This window comes from Chrysochloris asiatica, unplaced genomic scaffold (assembly GCF_000296735.1).
Source record: "Chrysochloris asiatica unplaced genomic scaffold, ChrAsi1.0 scaffold00010, whole genome shotgun sequence".
In the NCBI taxonomy this organism is placed as follows: domain Eukaryota; kingdom Metazoa; phylum Chordata; class Mammalia; order Afrosoricida; family Chrysochloridae; genus Chrysochloris; species Chrysochloris asiatica.
The window spans coordinates 18,050,134-18,070,795 of NW_006408528.1; the positions used below are offsets into that span (position 1 = coordinate 18,050,134).

Below are 20,662 nucleotides of genomic sequence, written 5' to 3' on the forward strand. Positions count from 1 at the left end.
TATATAAATAAAGTTTGTGAAAAAATTCTATTATCTTTTCATAACATTTTTATATGAACTTTTGAAGGCCCCCCACATGTGTGTTTATTTATAAAATCATCTCTAATTTATATATAATCACTTCACGTCTATGACTGTACTACAGGTTCATTCTAGTTTAAAACTCTTGTGTGTAATCAAACTGATTCTGATTCACATCGACCCTATAAAAGAGAGCAGAACTGGCCCATAGGGTTTCCTAGGAACCCCTGTGCAGCGTGGCTATGGCTTGGAACCGACGCGATGGCACTAAACAACAACAACAACAGTTTTTACAAGAGCATATCACCACACCATGTCTCCTGAAGAGCAGCCAGTGTGTTTGAACTGCCGACCTTCATGATAACAACTGAATACTTAACCATTGTACCACTTGGGTTGCTTAATTTAACACTGGTGGTGGTGGTGGTATGTCTTGGAGTCGGTTCCGACTCACAGTGACCCTGTACAGGGTTTCCGAGGCTGTAAATCTTTACGGGATCAGAAAGCCTCATCTCTCTCCTGCAGAACGGCTGGTAGTTTCGAACTGCTGACCTTGAAGTTAGCAGCCTGATTCATAACCACTATGCTACCAGAGCTCCTTTAATTTAACATTAGTAGGATCCTAAACAAAAATTTAGCTTTCTGTGACCTCATTCTAACAGTCAACTATATCACTGGCCTATCATATATAAGTTATCAGTGGCCTACAATAATTTAGAAAACTATGGACAGAATAAGGGAATTTCATAAAATGATTACACTTAACTGTTTTTAATTTAGAGAGTAATCTTTTTCCTGTTTTGGGGAAGTGAAAATTTCTCTTTTTTTCCCAAAAAGACAATGATAAATGATATATATTTTAGTTGACAAACTTACATAAATTCCAATTGAAAAAAAAAAAAATCTTTCCTTCGTCTGGGAAATTGACAGGTCTGAAGTGACTATTCTGGTAGACATTAGGGAGCTCTCTACGTTAAAGTGGTTGTTAAGTTTTCTGGAGAGAAAATCTTTTCTGACACAACAAGAAAGTACCTTGAACGGGATGTTTCCCAGGTTTGGTATGTATGTATTCTATTTATATATGAATATGATTATAAGGCATTCCTAGGTCCTAGATGACCAAAAAATATTTTATATATTCATGAAACTGTATTACTAGGGCAGGAATGTACTCCAATTAACATTAGGAAGATTTTTTTTTTGAAAAAAAAAAAACCCCAGCTTCTGGTTATATCTAGGTTAACCCACGTATTCAATTAAAAAACCCCAGGAACTTTATTTCCCAGGGACTTTGGTTAGTACAATTTTAGGATCCTCTTCAATAAATTAAAGCAACAATGTCTTTCCAACACCTCCCCACTCACTTTTCTTTTCTGTATTTTGTTGATGCTAAGTGCCATGAAGTCGGGTAAGCAACCCTGCTTAGGGTTTCAGAGGAATTAAATCTTTATAAGAGTAGAAAACCTCATCTTTCTCCTGCTGAGTGGCTGGTGGACTTAAATCAACGATCTTCAGGTTCACAGTCCAGTGCTTATCCTAAGGAACCACTGCACTTTGTGTGGGACACAGAAATCCTGTAAACATCCCTCCATCTACCTCACAGATGTGGCCTGATTACTCAGGCAGATTATGTGTCCTGTGTCTACCTGGGCCCTTAACATAAACAAGGAGTATGTCAAAGATAAAGCTTTGAGTAACTGGTATAGCCTCACTGGAACAATATCCCCATCTGATAACTTGCTGCAGACAGTTCTTTGAAATAAGGATATGTATATTTACGGACCAGCAAATACCATTTTCTCTGTGTTGCAGTAACTCACGTGTAAATAGTTATTAGCTGTGATAGTTCTGACTTTCTTGCCTCTACTGAAACCCACTTCCCTAATTTCATTGGCAAATTATCTAACAGATTATAAGTATCTGCAGTTACAAATGGCACGAATGCCCACTGAATGCTGCTGTCTTTAAGGATCTCGAGATAGACATCAATTTAGGGATCAAGTCACAATCAATGATGGTAATGATTTTTATCTACCCATCTGTCCAAGTATCTGAAAGGAGCCTATCTACCTGGCGTTTGCTCACACTGTGATAACACAAAACAGGCATTGAATTCCTGGATAATGCTGCAAAATCACAGAGATTGTTATTAAACAAAAATATCAAAATGTGAAGCTATTGTTTCTTGACATATTCTCCATCTAGGTCTATATATTTCTGAAGGTAGTGTTTCTACCTATCTAACCCTTTCCTGCAAAGTCGGCTTGAACTACAAGGTTGACAATTCAAGTTCACCAGCTGCTCCTTGGGTCACAACCGACTTGATGGCACTTAACAACAACAACCAGGTGGCATCATTGATGGTGTCAAGTGTGGCAGCGGTAGTGAGGTTGGCCCAGGATTGGACATTGTTTCGTTCTGCTGTGCATGGGGTCGCTGTGAGTCGGTTCCGACTCGATGGCACCTGACAACAACAACAACCCTTGCCTGAAGACTCTGCACTTTTCTATTTACACCATGTCAAAATAGCAATTTGGGCATTGTCAAATCATATTCCTTTTCAATAGTCTTTGCTCTGGCAACAAAATGAAGTCTGAAGAGGCAAGATAAGGGCTGTAGAGTAGATGGGACAAAGTTTCCCGATGAAATTCTCATAGAACAGCCTTTGCTACGATCAAGGAATGAGCAGGTGGTGCATTGTTGATGGGAACAAAATTCCTTGGTGAAACTTTTCTTGCTTTTTTATCACCAAGGCACTTTCCTATTTTCTTAAAATTTCGTCATAATAAGCCTCTGTGATCATCCTGTTTCCTTCATGAATTTATTTCAAGATTTGTTGTTAAGTATTGTTGAGTCAGTACCAACTCATAATGACCCTGGATAGGGTTTCTGAGGAGCGGCTGGTGGGTTTGAATCACTGACCTTCCGGTTGGCAGTCCAGTGCTTATCCTTTAGCGTCACACCAGGACTCCAAGACCCCAAAGCAGTGATCATAATGTCTGAACTGACCTCTTTGCCCAGCAGATTCCCTTGGAAGACACTGTTTTGGTTGAATCTTTTTATGGAGGTCACACTTAACTTGTTTGCAGCCATTCACTGATCACAGAAACATGTTTAAACATATTTTGTTTGTAAAAATGTTGTGCATGTTATAAACTGAAACCCTAGTAACAGTAGTTTTTATTTACCCTCATATAATCAATTGGATGAAATTATGAATGCTGAAACCTACATGTTGTTGTTGTCAGGTGCCATCGAGTCGGAACCGACTCATAGTGACCCCATGCACAGCAGAACGAAACAATGTCCGATCCTGGGCCAACCTCACTACCGCTGCCACACTTGAGTCCATCAATAATGCCACCTGGCTGATCCATCTTGTTGGGGGGTCTTCCTCTTTTTCTCTGACCCTCCACCCTACCCAGCATGACATCCCTCTCCAACAATTGTTTCCTCCAGACAATATGTCCAAAGTAGGAGAGACGAAGCTTAGCCATCCTGGCCTCCAAGGAGCACTCTGGCTGCACTTCTTCCAAAACAGATCTATTGGTTCTTTTGGCAGTCCATGGCACTTTCAGTATTCTCCTCCAACACCACAACTCAAAGGCATCAATTCTTCTACGATCTTCCTTATTCACTGTCCAGCTTTCGCATCCATATGAGGCTATTGAAAACACAATGGCCTGGGTCAGGCGCACCCTAGTCCTCAAGCTGACATCTCTGCTCTTCAACACTTTAAAAAGTTCCTGTGCAGCAGATTTGCCCAGTGCAATACGTGAAGCCTACATAGCAACGTAAAAAACTGGTTGAGGAATAATTTATGTATCATAAAACTTACCCTTATTAAAGTGGACAAATCAATGACCCTAGTAAGTATGCAGTGCATATAACCGTTACCACAATCTAATTTGACAGTGTGAACTGAGTGTTGCTGACCCCCACTTGGCACTATGGTAGTTAGTGGAGGGACCCAGTGTTTTGGTATGTGGAGTTAGAACTGCAATCTCAAGCTCATCCCCTCACCCCCATCCCTTTAGGAGGTCTAGAATGACCTCCTCAAGCAGAAGTTCTCCACCCTGGCTGTACACTGGAATCTCCTGGGCAGTTCACCATACTGATGCCTAGTCATCTCCACCCCCAGAGTTTCATTTAACTGGCCTGGTTCAGCCTGGGAATCTTTTAGAAATCTTCAGGTGCTTTAATTTGCAGCCAAGATAAAAACAAAACAAAAAAACACTCTTCTGAAATATTCAGTATTCAACCTAATACTTATTTTGCTATTTGGAGATAATAGCTGAGGCTTTTTGATACTCAGTGTTGTTTGTTTTTAAACTGTTGTTTAAAACACTAACAACACTAATGAGAGGAGAGCAGTTGCCCTTGAATACAGGAAGCTGGACAATATGGCTGGAGTCTCGTCCCCTTCCCCACTCAGGCAGCAGGAGTACCAGCAAGTCCACTCACTATTTGGCAATTTCCTCCGTTCACTTTTCTAGGAAGGTCAATGTTATTCCTTTCACTATGTTATCATATTTTGTTTCTGTGGTTTCATAATATTCAAAATCCAGATGTTTTATAATGATGGTACATTCTGTCTTACAAGAGATTTCTCTTTTCAATTCTCTAACAACACAGGTCCAGCTGACCTGGGAGGAGAGAGTTTGCAAGTGTACTGATTTGCTCTAAAGAAGCGTTTGTAAACTTTAACATGTTATCATCTATGGATCTTGTTAAAATAAGGATTCTGATTCAATAAGTTTGGGGTAGGCTCAAGATTCTGACTTTCTCACCAGTTCCCAGGTGATGCCCATGAACACTACTGGTCCATGAGCTACGCTTTGCCTAGCAAGGTCCTAAACTCGCTCTATCTTTTCATCTGACGCTATTCAACATAATGAAGGTCGGATAACTGAGGAGATGGTGTCATTTATAGACAGATTTCCTTTTTAATGAATTGCTCTGGTTCAGGCTTTTTGTGTAACCTGAAATCATCTTGATTCTCTGATTTTGTTTCCTTTTTAAAATGAAAAATAAAGAAGCTGTCTTCAACTTCTATAGTCCTTGAAAACATGAACATTCTTTTGCTTCCGAGTCTTCAAGCTAGTAATGAGGGCAATATCATCCCACCTTATATTGTATACTATGACACTTCAACTTTACAGTTCGATCTAAAATTATTATTTAAGTAGAGTACAAGCTACTTAAAAATTCAACAAATGAACAGATTATTTGATTTGTTGTATGCATTAAGCACTTGAAAGTGAGTATATTACTGAGGTAAGATCATTCAAGTAGACAACCTCCTAAAGACTGGGTTGTTAAAAGGATCTCTGTAACATTCTTCTAGCTGACTGACAGCTTTTGTTCCATATAAATTTCGAAAAATACAGAACCTAATCTGTTTCACATCCAAGGGGACTTCAAAAAGTGTGGGGAAATTCCATTATCTTTTAATTCTATTTTCCATGAACTTTTTGCAGCCCTCTCATATTAACATCTAGGACATTAATTATTGAGTAATTCTAAAAGCTGCTCTTTGAGCTTTTCAGAACACTCACAACCTACTGATATGATTGATAATCAAGTTACAAATAGTTAACGCTTCTAGTTGCTCAACAAAATGTGAAAAGTGTAAGTTCTACAGCCGTTTTGGAAGAAAGGCCCAATGAGCTACTTTTAGACTCAGTCACTAAAACCCTACGGAGCACAGTTTTACTCTGACACATACAGGATCCTCATGTCTTAGAATCAACTCCACAGTAACTGTTGTCTGTTATTTACTTATTTTAAATCAAGAAAATATAATTCTCCAGGTAAGGCGGTATGGTAGGTATATTCTTGATTTTCCAAGGCATATCCGAACAGTTCTTTTCTCCTGCAAATGCCCAACACCTTTGAGGCTCACAGCAACCCAAAATACCCTCTACCCATGATCAATGCTATCATCTGACTTCTATATTATCTCCACCACTGGAGACTTTGGCCCCCAGTACACATAGTCTTCCTGTCTATCCCAAGAGCTGTCATGTCATCTTTCTCCAGTACTTAGGTATCCAAGTGGATGGACTACTCAACTTCAAGGCCTCTTCTTTCCTTGACTTATTCCTCAAAGGCAGTAACTCTTAGCTTCCACTCCATCTCAGGCACTCTTGGATTATTCCAGATATCTCCAAGCACTATCTCTTAACCTTCCAGCAATCTTAATCAAATATTCACACTGACAAAAGTTATCTGATTGATGATCCTATTACTTTCTCATATTCCATTAACCTCCTCATGATTTCTCTTTCCTTTTTATCCACCCTAGATTCCTGTGTATATTTATTTAGTCACCCCTGTGAAAAGACCCTCGACTCTCTTGCTCTCCCCATCACATTCACTTGTCAAAACTCAAGTTTTGTGTCTGCATCCAAGTGAGTGAAAGTTGCTAAAAAAAAAAAAAGCCATACAACTGAGTTCATAAGTTTTACCTTAAATGCATAATCACCAGCTTTACCTACCAAAGACCCATGTGTCCACTTCTGCCCAGAAGACAGAAGAAAATAATATAACTCCCTTCTTCCTCCCAAGGGGTTTTGGTGATACCTTTTCTCTGAGACATCTCAAACTTAACAGGTTCAAACTGAACTACTTTTCATCCAGGCTCATTCCCACTTGCCCCAAATTTCCTCATTTCAGTTGCTCAACTCAGCAATGAGTCATGCTTGAGCCCTTGCTTTCCCACACTTCTGATGTTAACCATCACCAACTTCTGTTCTCCGGAATATTTCTTAATCTCTCTCCACTGATATCAGTCTAGTCTAGGTGTCTATCATTTCTTTTCTGAATTCTACAAATATCTCTTAATGGTTCACTCTACTTTCTCCTTTGTCCCTTTCCAAACCATTCTCCACAGCACAGCTAACATCATCTTAAAATGTAATCAGATGGTGTCACTCCTTTACCAAACACCTTGAAGCTAACATCATCTTAAAATGTAATCAGATGGCGTCACTCCTTTACCAAACACCTTGAGGGAGTGAATTGTTGAGCCTGAGGGTGCAGGACCATTAACAAAAAAAAAAAAAAAAAAAGGTTTCTAGCTGCACTTTGGGAGTCCTGGTGTGGCACTGTCGGATAAGACTTGACCACAAGGTTGTTGGTTCAAATTCACCAGCTGCTCACTGGAAACCCAATACAGGGTCACTACGAGTTGGAACCAATGGAAACCACTTACCAACAGCAACAAGCTGCACTTAGAGCTAAAATCATTTCCTTACCATGATCTAATAAACAGGCTTGAACTAGCTAGTCCCTGCTACCTTCTCCAAATTTATCTTCATCACCAATGGTCTAACCACACTTCAGTACCTGGAGTAGAAAAGATCTTACTCACCTTTGGGATTTTTCACATGTTGTGCCTTTCTAAATTTCGTAGACTAATACACTCCAGTTTTATACATTTGTTTTATTTTTCTTCTCAGTCCCTTGTTAATTTCCTTCGTAATTGTTTTAAACAATGTTTCCTTACCAGTTACTACCCACCTCCTAGCAAAAAATAATCCCTGACTTGAGGGCAGAATCACTTTTGTCTTGTTCATCATTGCCTAGAAAGTTTATGATACATAGTGAATACTAATGCAATCAACAGTCTTTGTTATGGGATGCATCAAAAATGTTGAGAGCAAAAGAAATGTAATAGGATTCTAGGTCCGATTCCTGGTTTTGCTGATTAAGGTTATGTGTGGGCCCAGAGGGGCTAGGTGATACTCAATGTCATGATTAATGGCCAGGCAAGGGATAAATGCATCACCTGATGGCTTGATCCTGTCCTTTTATCAAATCTGCAGTCCGAGTCTTTTAAACTTTTGGTGTACCTTCTTTTTTTACTTCCTAATTTATTTATGATTTATGATCCTTTCTTAAAAAATTTGTCTTCATCTGTGCCATTTCTCAGTACAACTTTACAGTATAATTTTGTTCATTCACAAGTACATTTTCTACTTGTGGCACCAATACAATAATAATGTGTCTTGGATAAAGCTTTTAATTTCCTTTCCGCATAATTTTTTAATTAGCCCAATTTATCATTACTGATACTGTCCTGTTCCCCTACCCCAAGGCTGACTAAGAGGCAGAAATGTGCAACTTACCAACGACTGCATATGTAGTTCAGTTTAGATGTCTAAATCTTCTGCAAAAATCAAGGGTGGATATTGTTTCTTTTTGAGAAAGTAAGTGTTTACCTTTAGAGCAAAAGGGAAAGATGCCGAGAAAACAAAATGAAAAAAAGCAAGATGTTAAGTACAGTCAAATAGGTTCTGATTTATATCGACCTTATATAGGGTTTCCATGGAGTAACTGGGTGGGTTTGAACCACCAACGTCGTGGTTAGCTGTCTAGTGCTTATCCTACAGTACCACACAAGGACTCAAATCAAGATAAGCACAATGGAAACTTAAAAGGGGGGAAAGTGTAAAAGTGTGTCTCTCTCAGGTGGTTCCTAAGAAAAAACGAAAAAGGTGGACGCTGTCAAGGGGCTTTGTTTAGTTAAGTGCGGTCAAGTCGGCTCCAACTCATTGAGACCCCCATATAGGGTTACCAAGGAGCGGCTGATGGGTTTGAATTGCCAACCTCATAGCAGTCTCCAGAGCTTTTTCCTACAGTGCCACACCAGGACTCTTCAAGGGCCCTTTGTTGTTGTTAAGTGCTGTCAAGTCGGTTCCAATCCATAGTGACCCTGTATAGGGTTTCCAAGTAGCAGTGAATGCACTTGAACTTCCGACCTTGCAGTTCAAACCGACTTTGCAGTTCAGTACATTAACCCACAGGAATATAAATTGTTTCTCTTAATTTCTCCTTCAACTGTTGTTAAGTGCCGTCGAGTCAGTCCCGACCCATAGCGACCCTGTAGAGGGTTTCCCAAAAGCAGCTGGTGAGCTTGAACTGCTGACTTTGCAGTTCAAAAGACTTTGCAGTCTGGCGCATTAACCCACGGCGCCACACCAGGACTCCGTGATGAACGATAATTAACCTGGATTGTTTTTCCATTTAAAAACTAACTGCCTGTGAGTAAAAAAGTGACACCGATACTTCTCCATGGGGTGAGAGAAATAATAAATGGAAATCTCTCGACAAAAATTCTCTTTATGTCTTTGCTCTACTTTAACAGCAAGATTTTTAGGGCATAGTTTTCAACAAGTTTTGTCTGAGGCTGAACACAAGGCTCAAAGATACTTTAGGATACTCAAAGAAGAGGCCAGCTAATTCCCATCACTCCTTGGAAACCCTATACGGCAAAGAGTTGGAGGGGATGTCTAGCCAGCGATGTTATTGTTGCTGTTGTTAAAGTGCCGTTGTGTCAGTTCTAACTCATAGAGACCCTATATAGGGTTTCCAAGGAGCGGCTGAACCCCCGACCTGAATGAACCCCCTGAGCTTGAACCCCCGACCTTGCAGTTCAAATCGACTTTGCAGTCCAGTGCATGAATCCACAGAGCCACACCAGGACATCAGCCATCAGATAAGGGGTGAGTTAATTACATATTCGATCCAATACAGCAAACTAATTTTTAATTTGATAATTTTGTATGGTCCACGAATGACGTTATAAACTTTGGCAGAAAAAGTTTCCCTATGCCTGCATGGAGTCCTGGTGTGGTGCTGTGGGTTAATGTGCCAGACTGCAAAGCCATTTGAACTGCAAGGTTGGCGGTTCAAACTCACCGGCTGCTCCTCGGAAACCCTGTACAGGGTCACTATGGGTCGGAACCGACTAGACGGAACTTAACAACAACAACACTCCTGCATAGGTCGCTATAAGTTGGAAACGACTCGAGAACACACAACAAGAATAAGTTGCATTTGTTGTTGTTATGTGCCGTGGAGTCGGTTCCGACCCATGGTGACCCTGTACAGGGTTTCCGAGGCTGTAAATCTTACGGGAGCAGACAGCCTCATCTTTCTCCCGCGGAACAGCTGGTAGTTTTGAACTGCTGACCTGGCGGTTCACAACCCGATTCGTAACCACTACGCTACCAGAGCTCCTTGCATTACAGGGTAACAAACAAAAATGACTACTTAGAAATAACTTACCTGTTTGCAAAGCAGTGCTGCACCACTGATTTCCAATGAATGGGCTGCACCAATCCAAAGTGGAATACAGTCTACGAGGGGGAGAAGGTAACCTGCCTGTCCTTTCCCTTTGGGGCGCATCCTACTTGGGACTCTGTCTCTCCTAGTCTCTTTTCCCGTGGGCCCAACCTCAGTACTTTCCGGGAGGTAGGGGAAGACCTAGAGAAACGGTGGAATGAATGCCTTTTACCACCACTCCCACCTCTGCACTCCTCGCCTCAAGGTGCCAGATCAAGGACCTCTGCCGGTTCAAGGTGGACGCCTGCAGAGGGCGCGGAATCCGAGGAAGATGCATGCAGCGCACGGCACCGAAGGCATTTTGACCCTCAAGTCGGCCACCACCTCCGCCACCTCCTCCCCGACTCGCTCACCTCTGGCCCTCCGCACCAGGGCAAGGCGAGCCTCGCAGCCCTCCGGGTTTAGCGACGATTCTCCAAGGGCCCACTCGGGCTCCAGGGCCTACGGACTGCGCCTCAGACCCGCGGCTGCGGGGTGGCTGCCACGCTCCAGTTGCTCCCCGCCTGCTAGAGTTGGATCGCTAAGAGCGGGAGGAGCAAGAAAGCGCAGCGCGCGGAGGCCGGGCTCACGGGTACGAGCCGCTGGGGGCGCGCACCGGGATGGCGCACGGCGCGGAGAGATGGGGAGCGCTGAGAGGAAGGGGCTGGGTGGAGCCTTAGAACGCGGGGGAGGAGCCATGGAGCTCGTAGGGGCTCTAGGGGAGAGCCTGGGGGCAGCTGAGGGGACTTGGAACTACCTTAGGAGAGCAAGCTGTGCAGGATGGAGCTGGTCAGAGCGGCTCCGCAGTTTGGCGCTGCCCCCTACTAGGACTAGCTGGATGCCCACCACTTTCCTGCTCTTCCTCTGCGGGGCTCCCCCGTGGTCTCCCACAGACTCCTTTTGAAGCAGCAGCTCTAGAAAAATGAAGCCTACTTTTTTATTCCACTGCTTTGGGGATGTATGGTCGCCTTTCTACTATAGACTTACTGTGTCCCTTCCCCACAACCCGTTTTCCACTTTCTCAAGGCTCTCAAATCCTAACAAATCTTGTGGTGGTGCTTACGTGCGCCGGAGTCGGTTTCGGCTCACGTATAGAGTTTTCGAGGCTGTAAATCTTTACGGGAACGGAAAGCCTGATCTTTCTCCGGCGAAACTGCTGGTAGTTTCGAACTGCTAACCATGAGATCAGAGCCTTACTTGTAACCACTACGCTACCGGAGCTAGACTTTTCGTGGAAGTAATCTTTACCTCCACCCACCCAAACTGTTTTTTAGCTGGATGGTGTCCCTGGAATAAAATGTTCAGAAATGCCCTTGTATGAACCACATTTTTTAAATGCCTTGATCAAGAGGACTCACACAGTCCACCACCGACTGTATGAATTAATCCGATTACTTTGACCTTCACTCTGCCTGGTGCTGTTGGGGAACAGAGGATTAGACCTGGAGTCATGGGGCCTGTGTTCTTCACAAAGCTCCTTAACTCCCCAGGCCGCCAAAGCCCTGAGTGTTAAGGTGCTCTCTGATCTGTCAGAGAACCATCAGCTCTGAGGTTCTGTGCGTTTTCTTTCAGCAGAGTACCAGGTAGTCAGGTATCCCTTATCCTTTATGTTCAAGTCGCCAGTAAAAGAAGCAAAATATCTTTATTCTCAATATTAAGATCAGTTTATCAAAAATTCTCAAATTGGGGAGACATTTCCTCCATATGTCAGTTAATGCCCACTTCAGCAAATTATCTCTCACCATGGTTTATTAACCAGGAGAGGAAAAAGAAACAAAAACCAACACACCAAGAAAGGGTCTTGGCTCAATCCTTGGGGACATTGCACTTTCTCCTTTGTAAACCAGACTCAGGTTAACCTTTGCAAATGCTCTCTTTGGAACTACTCCTACTGTACATATTTTGTTTGATCTGAAATGTACCTCTTCCATCACCACTATACGTATTATTTAGGTTTATGATTTAGCTAAGTTTTAGTGATCTGTCAGTCTGTGGAGGCATTGATACTATAGAATACTTCCTATTTGGGAACCTAGAAGAACAGTCATTACATTTTATAACAACTTTGATTATTTCAGCACGACTCTCACGTAATAAAATTAGTCTTTTTGTTTGTTTTTCCCCTAACACGTCTGGAGAATCAGTGGGGGAAATTCATAAGTCTTTGCAGATATTGAAAAGTGTGTAATTTTTCAGTATCATTTTTAAACTATAGCAGTACATGATTTTCAAAAGTGGGCCACTAAAAGATAATAGCATTTTTCCACTATCCCAAAACCACAAATTATCATATTAATTATATAATATGTTTATATAATTTATATTATGAGTAATTATTTTTATGGTTATGCAAATAATATATAATTATATATGCTTTATATGCAATTGTTTATTATTAAAATCTGTAGATACACCATCTTTTTAAAAACTAGCCTAATGTGAGAACTATCAATTCAATAATTTGCAATTTCCAAAAAGACTGTTTGCATTTCCTTCTTGAACTGATTAAGCAAATACGTACTTCTGGTAAAAAATCCCGTGTCACCAAATGATTTCCATATGAGTGTTGAGGTTGCAGCAGAACATGGCTTCTTTCAGCTCAGTCCATGGCAACTAGAATTGTTACTACTGTTTTTCATGCATAGAAATAATTTCACAAGACTTCTAGGTCATGAGGTGCTCTCTGTAAAACCCTTTCAGTTCCCTGAAGTAGTCATTGATCCCACAGATGCACAGCAACAATTTATTAAATGGATCTCTAGTGGCTTAGAGGTGGCAACATAGTTTTTTCTTTGAAGTTATTATACAATTGAGTAACTGTAGAGAGATCTTTCCCAAAGTGTGTAATTTCAAGGCCTTGTCCCTCCAGATGCCCCTGTTGTTTCACTCCAAAGTATTTGCTCTCTGCTCTGATTGGGGCACTAGGAACAATGGTGGAGAAAATAGATATGGTCACCCATTCTGATAGAACTTAATGGTTTAGAGGGGAATATATAAGCAAGCACAAATAAAAGTTATTTACACAAATAAAATGAGCATAAATTATGAAAATCTAAGGCTCTGTGAGAACTAGTAATAAGAGAAACCTCTTCATTTTAGAGATTTACCATGTACATTAATGGATCAAAGGCTTGGAGAATTTCTACAGTAAAGACATCTTAACCTATCCCCAACAAATCCCCAAAGTTGCTTTGAGCATTGGATTCTTTTTTGTGTATTTGAGCAATGTCTAATAAAATACAGAACCATTTGTGTGAAACACTGCTTTTTTGACATAAAAAATTAATAAACTGAATTTCTAACTAACATTACATTTATTTGTCAGCATGTAGTCACATATTTCTATAGATTTATAAACAGAAAAATAACCTATTGATTTTGTCTATTCAAAGAGAAACATCTATAAACATATTAAAATATATAAATGTCAAGCCAGATTTTTTGCTGTTATATTCCACCACACTTAACAATAACACTTAAAATATATTTGAGATTCTCTTCCTCTGCAGGTCTCAGCATGATGGCCATGGAGATCCTGAACCTCAAGGTGGCCCAAGCCAAGGTGGCACTGGTGGTCAGCATCAGTGTGGCCCGAAGACTGCACGTCATGCTGAAGACAAACCTAGGCCCCAAAGTTACTTGTTTCTGGTGCTAGAGACATCAAGCTACTAAAGTTGGTAAAGGACTGCTTCAGGAAATTCTAATTCAATAGCCAACAGCTTTCTTAATAGCAAAAGTAGCAATTGCCCAGGATGACATACCTGGTGTTCGTACTACTTCCAACAACTTGATCAATAGAGAGCTGTTGAAACAGGCAGACCGCTACATTTCTTTAGGCCTGCATCCCAGAATCGTACCTGAAGGATCTGAAGTTTCAAAAGAAAAGGCACTTCCGTTTTTGGTTCAAATCAATGTAAGCAAAGAGATGGACAGAGAAACACTTGACAGTTTTGGCCAGAACATCTCTACATACTAAAATTCACGCTCAGCTTGCTGATGTCTAAACAGAGGCTGTAGTTGAATCTATTTTGTCCAATAAAAACAAGATGAAGCCTTTTCGTGGTTGAAATTATGGAGATGAAACATAAATCTGAAACTGATACAACCTTAAGCAGAGAACTCATTCTGGACCATGGATCATGTCATCCTGATATGAAAAAAGAGTTGAAGATGTATACATCCTCACATGCAAGATGTCATTGTTATTGTTATTAGGTGTCATCGAGTTGGTACCGACCTATAGTGACCCTATGTGCAACAGAACAAAACCCTGCCTGGTCCTGTGCCAACCTCACAATCTTTGCTGCACAATCTTTGCTGCCACTGTGTCAATCCATCTCATTGGGGTCTTCCTCTTTTTCTCCAACTCTACATTTTACCAAACATAGTATCCTTCTCCAAGGACTGGTCCCTCCTAACTGTATGTCTGAAGTACAAGAGACAAAGACTGGCCATCTGGCTTCCAGGGAGCATTCTGGCCATACCTTTTTCAACTTTCACATGCATATGAGGTTATTGAAAATGCCATGGCTTGGATCAGGTGCATCTTAGCCCTCAAACTGATATCTTTACTGTTGAACACTTTAAAGAGGTCTTGTGCAGCATATTTGCCTAAAGCAATACACCATTTGCTTTTTGACTGCTGCTTCTAATGAATGTTGATGGTTGATCCAAGCAAAATGAAGTCTATGACAACTTTAATCTTTTCTCCATTTATCATGATGTTATTTATTGGTCCAGTGGTGAGGATTTTTGCTTTCTTTATGTTGAAATGCTACCCATACCAAAGGCTATGGTCTTTTATCTTCATCAGTAAGTGTTTTAAATCCTCTTCACTTTCAGCAAGCAAGGTTGTATCATCTGCATATTGCAGGTTGTTAATGAGTCTTCCTCCAATCCTGTTGCCACATTTTTCTAAATATAATTCAGCTTCTTGGATTATTTGTTTAGCATATAGACTGAATAAGTATGGTGAAAGAATACAACCCTGGTGCACACCTTTCCTGATTCTAAACCATTCAGTGTCGTCTTCTTCTGTTACCTCTTAGTCTATGTACAGGTTCCTCAAGAGCACATTAAATATTCCAGAATACCCATTCTCCGCAATGCTGTCCATAGCTTGTCATGATCCACACAGTCATAAGCCTTATACATTAAAATATATAAAGCACAAGCAAAGTATCTTTCTGATACTTTCTGCTTTCAGTGAAGATCCATCTGACGTCAGCAATGATATTCCTTGTTCTACGTTTTCTTCTGAATCTGTCTTGAACCTCTGGAAGTTCTCTGTCAGTGTACAATTGCAGCTGTTTTTTAAATTATTTTTAGTAAAATTTTGCTTGCATAGGATATTAATAATATTGTCAGATGATTTCCACATTCTGCTGGAATAGGCACAAATATGGATCCCTTCCAGTCATTTGGCGACGTAGGTATCTTCCAAGTTTTTTTGCCTAGATAAGTGAACGCCTACAGCATTACATCAGTTTGTTAAAAGATTTCAATTTGTATTCCATTAATTCCTGGAGCCTTGTTCTTTGCCAACGCCTTGAATGTACCTTGGATTTCTTCAGTATCATTGGCTCTTGATCATATGTTACCTCTTCAAATGGTTGAACATCGACCATCTTTTCCTGGTACAGTGACTCTGTGTACTCCTTCCATCTTCTTTGGATGCTTTCTTCATCATTCAGTATTTTGCCCAGAAAATCTTTCAATAATGCAAATTGAGACTTGAATTTTTTTCTTCAGTTCCCTCAGCTTGAGGAATGCTGAGCATGTTCTTCCCTTTTGGTTTTCCAACTCCAGGTCTTTGCACATTTCGTTATAATGTTTGACTTTGTCTTTTCAAGCTGCCTTTTGAAATTTTCTATTCAGCTCTTTTACCTCCTCATTTCTTTCATTTGCATTAGCGTCTCTATGCTGGAGAATAAGTTTCAGAGTCTCTTCTTATATTCATTTGGTCTTTTTCTTCTTTCTTTTCTTCTTAATGATCTTTCTTTTCTTCCTGTATGATGATCTTTATGTCATCCCACAAGCCTTCTGGTCTGTGGTCATTAGTGTCTAATGCATCAAATCTATTCTTCAGATGATCTCTAAATTCAGGTGGGATATGTTCAAGGTCATATTTTGGCTCTCATGGACTTTTTTTGATTTTCTTCATCTTCAGTTTAGACTTACATGTGAGCAATTGATGGTCTGTTCCAGTCTACGCTGGCCCTGTTAAGGCTGATGATACAGACTTTTCCACCATCTTTTTCACAAATGAGTCAATTTGATTTCTGTGTATTCCATCTGGTAAGGTCCATGTGTAAATTATCTTTTATGCTGTTTAAAAAAAGGTATGCTCAATGAAGAAGTCATTGGTCTTGCAAAATTCTATCATGCAATCTCCAGCATCATGTCTATCACCAAGGCCATATTTTCCAACTTATCCTTCTTTGGTTCCACACTTTGCATTCCAATCACCCGCACTTATCAATGCATCTTGATCGCATATTATTCAATTTCAGACTGAAGAAGTTGGTAGAATTCTTCAATTTCATCATTACTGGCTTCAGTAGTTGAGGTGTAAATTTGAATAATATTGGTGTGAACTAGTCTTTCTTGTAGGCATATGAATATTATCCTGTCATAGACAGTACTGTACTATAATACAGATCTTGAGATGCTATTTTTGATGATGTCATTTCTCTTTAACTTGTTATTTCCAGCATAGTAAGCCATGTGATATTCAGATTCAAAATGTCCAATACCAGTCCATTTTAGCTCACTAATGCACAGGATATGGAAGGTTTTGCATTCCATTTCATTTTTGACAATTTTTAATTTTCCTAGATTTATATTTCATATATTCCACATTCCAATTATTAATGGTGTTTACAATATTTTCTCTTCATTTTGAATTGTGTCTATCAGCAAATGAAGGTCTGTAAGGCTTTACTTCATTTGCATCATCACTGCCAACTCGTATTTTGAGTGCCTTCCATGTTTCGGCACTATATCTGACAATATTCTGATGCTCTTTATCATATTTCAATATTCAGTATTCTTGTGCTGACAGTGTTCCATTGCTATTCATGAGGTTTTCATCGACTAAATATTCAGAAGTTGTCTGTCTCTCCTTCCTCCTAGTCTGTCTTCCTGTGGAAGCTCATCTGAAACCTGTCTACCATGGGTGACCCTGCTGGTTTTTAAAATGCTGGTGGCATAGCTTCCAGAATCACAGCATCAGGCAAGGCACTACAGTACGAAAAACTGACAGAGGAGTGGTGAAAGGTATCATTAGAATATTTAAAAAATGGAAGTGAACTCTGACTTCTTTTACAAGAGTGCTGAAGAGAGAGAAACCTGCAAAAGTAGAAAGAAAATTCATCAAAGATTGAGTTAAAACAATAATAGAACTGAAAAAGAAAGTCTGGGGTGATTCCAATAAAGGATTTGTTGTTATTAATCAAAAGGGAATTAATCCTTTTTCCTTAGATGTCCTTGCAAAGGAAGGCATAGTGTCTGCTCAGAGCGAAAAGGAGAAGCACGAAGAAACTGACATTTGCTGGGTGGGGTGGCTCTAAATTCTTTATAGGACCCAAGTCCGGGATGTTTGGGGGCACACAGAACGTGTCTGAGTACACAATGGAAGAAGAGAAGCTCACCTTCATTGGGAAGTGCAATAGCCCACTTTCTGTTACACTTTTGATCAAAGGATCAAATAAGCACACACTCACTCAAATCAAAGACGTAATACAAGATGGCTTGAGTGCCATCAAAATTGCCATTGATGATGGCTGTGGGGTTCCTGGGACTGTTGCAGTGGAATTGGCAATCACAGAAGCTCTAATGAAACACAAACCCAGCGTCAAGGGTAGAGTTCAATGTGGAGTCCAAGCATTTGCTGAAGTATTGCTCATTATCCCCAAGGTTCTTGCTCAGATACTGAGTTTTGACCTTCAGGAAACACTGTAAAAAGTTCAGACAGAACATTCAGAATCTGGTCACCTTGTGGGTGTTGACTTGAATACAGGTGAACCAATGGTGTTAGCAGAAGCAGGAAAAGGGGTAACTGTTTTGTAAAGAAACAGCTTCTTCATTCCTGTACTGTAATTGCTGCCAACATTCTCCTGTTTGATGAGATGATGCAAGCTGGGATGTCCTCTCTGAAAGACTGAATGTAGCGTACCTCTTATCATCTGAACCGTGAAGACTATAGAGGCATTCTAGGAACAGAACAGTGGAATTTTTTTTTTTTTGCCCAAGCTTCTAATGATTCTCCAAGGAATTTTCTGTTCCCATCTTGCAACAGATCACTGCCACCGATTCCAATTCTGAAGTTCTGGGATTATAATTACAATATTTTTCAATTGTACTGAAGTGTGTACACATAAGCAAATCGTTTTACCCACTAACACGGTGGCTTTTCTTTAGTTGTGGTGGTCTAAAAATATATGTTAAATAAGCATATGTTATCTAGCTTGTTAATAATATTCCTTCAAAAACTAATATATACATACAGGCTTCCTAGTGTGGTGCTGTGGATTAATGCGCTGGACTGAAAAGTCATTGGAACCTCAGAGTCAGTCGTTCAAGCTCACCAACTGCTCCTTGGAAACCCTATGCAGGGTCACTATGGGTTAGAACCGATTCTCTCTATATAGATATTTGAAAAAACTGTTGGTTTTTACTTCCAGTTGCTCAATTCAGATTTCAAACTTTCTTAATTATCTACATTTGCCTTTACTCTTTTTTCCCTAAATTTTATTTATTTTGTTGTTGAGAATACACACAGCAAAATGCACACCAATTAATCAGTTTCTACAAGTACAATTCAGTGACATTGATTACATTCTTTGAGTTGAGTAACAATTCTCAGGCTCCTTTTCTGAGTTGTTCCTCCCTCCTGAAATAAACTCACTGCCCCCCAATTTTCCCACCTAATCTTTAGAATTGCTGTTTCCAATTTGATCCCTATGAATAGTTCTTAAAAAAGCATAATGTTCATAATGTGGGATAATGCACTGGGCCAAAAGGTCAGTTTGAACTTCAGGGTCAGCGGTTGGAACTCAACAGCTGCTCCTTGGAAACCCTGTACAGGGTTACTGTGACTTATAACCTACTCAACAGCATTTAACAACAGTTCCTGACTCACCTTTTTCCTCTCTTGCTACTGGTGAATAGAGACCATCTGTTCATACCAGTAGTAAGTTTCGCCATGGATGGATGCTTGCAAGATTTCAAGACCCCAGACATTATTTAACAAACTAATAGGTAAAACAGAAGCACTACAGACATTATTAGGTTAATTAACTGGGATGTCCCATGAAACCAGGGCTCTAAACCTGAGGGGGGAAAAAGGAAAACACAGATCTATTTTTAGACAAAATTGTTTCATAAACAGAATTCTATGTATTAATATGGTCCAGATGATTAAAGTTATTAATAGTTTTATGGTCCATAAAATTTAAACAGACTATTTTCCCTAGCCCTAAACTTAATAAATACAACAGCCAGAATGCTCTCTAGAAGCAAGAATGACGAGACTTTATCTCATGTACTTTGGGCATGTTATCAAGAGCGACCAGTCCCTGGAAAAAAGGCATCATGCTGAGTGCAGGGTCACAGAAAAAGAGGAAGAACCCTCAACAAGATGAACTGATACAGTGGTTTAAATACAGCAATGACTGAGGTTGGCACAGGATTAGAGAGTGTTTCCTTTTTTGGTCCATGGGTTTGCTGTAAGTTAGAACTGATTTGATGACACCCAACAATACAACAAGATTAAGGGAAAAAAAAAATCTGATTCTTTAACATCTTTGAACCAACTGCACTTTGAGATATATTCTGAACTGTGGGTTTAGTGATTAAAGGAAGTTTTATACTTCTGGTCATTGTTAGGTACTGTAGGTGGTGGTGGTAGTGGTTGTGTGCCAGGGAGGACTCATAGTGACCCTGTATAAGGATTCTGAGTCTATACATTTTAAAGGAGCAGAAAGCCTCCTCTTTCTCCCATGGAGTGGCTGGTTGATTTGAACTGCGGATCTTACAGTTAGCAACCCAACTCGTAACCCACTATGCCACCAGGGCTCTTTAGTTACTATAATTATTGTTAAGTGCTGTCCAGTCAGTTCTGACTCCTAGCAACCCTGTACAGAGTTTACTAGGGGCAGGTGTGAACTGCCAACCTTGTGACTTACAGTCCAGTTAGTTACTGTAGAATTGGCTTTAATTCATCGTGAACTCCTGTAAAACACAATGAAATGCTGCCTGGCTCTGTACCATTTTCATTGTTGCAGCTACTGTATTTTTTGAGTGCCTTCCAACCTAAGGGGTCATCTTCCATCACTGTATCAGACAATATGCTGTTGTGATCCACGGGGTTTTCTTTGGCTTAGTTTTGGAATCAGACCACCCATCATTTCTTCTTGCCTGTCTCAAGTCTGGCAGCTCCACTGAAACTTGCCCACCATGAATGACTCTGCTGATATTTGAAATATTGGTGGCATATCTTCCAGCATCATAACAACATATAAGCCACTAC

General features: G+C 40.3%; 1 protein-coding gene and 1 pseudogene across 2 annotated transcripts in view; one reads left to right on the forward strand and one right to left on the reverse strand.

The window, feature by feature from the left end:
• Positions 1–10,635, reverse strand: part of STEAP2 (STEAP family member 2, metalloreductase) — a 29,645-nt gene extending 19,010 nt beyond the window's left edge. The window contains exons 1-2 of one of the 2 annotated variants that reach the window (XM_006834314.1): positions 10,498–10,635; positions 4,400–4,513 (exon numbers count right to left, since the gene is read on the reverse strand). The gene's annotated coding sequence lies outside the window, so the exon portion shown is untranslated. Of the gene's footprint in view, positions 1–4,399; positions 4,514–10,220; positions 10,271–10,497 lie in introns of those variants that run through there. The other variant, XM_006834315.1, reaches the window with a different exon arrangement.
• Positions 10,636–11,087: 452 nt separating this feature from the next.
• LOC102813871 lies at positions 11,088–18,296 on the forward strand (annotated as a pseudogene).
• Positions 18,297–20,662: the final 2,366 nt, after the last annotated feature.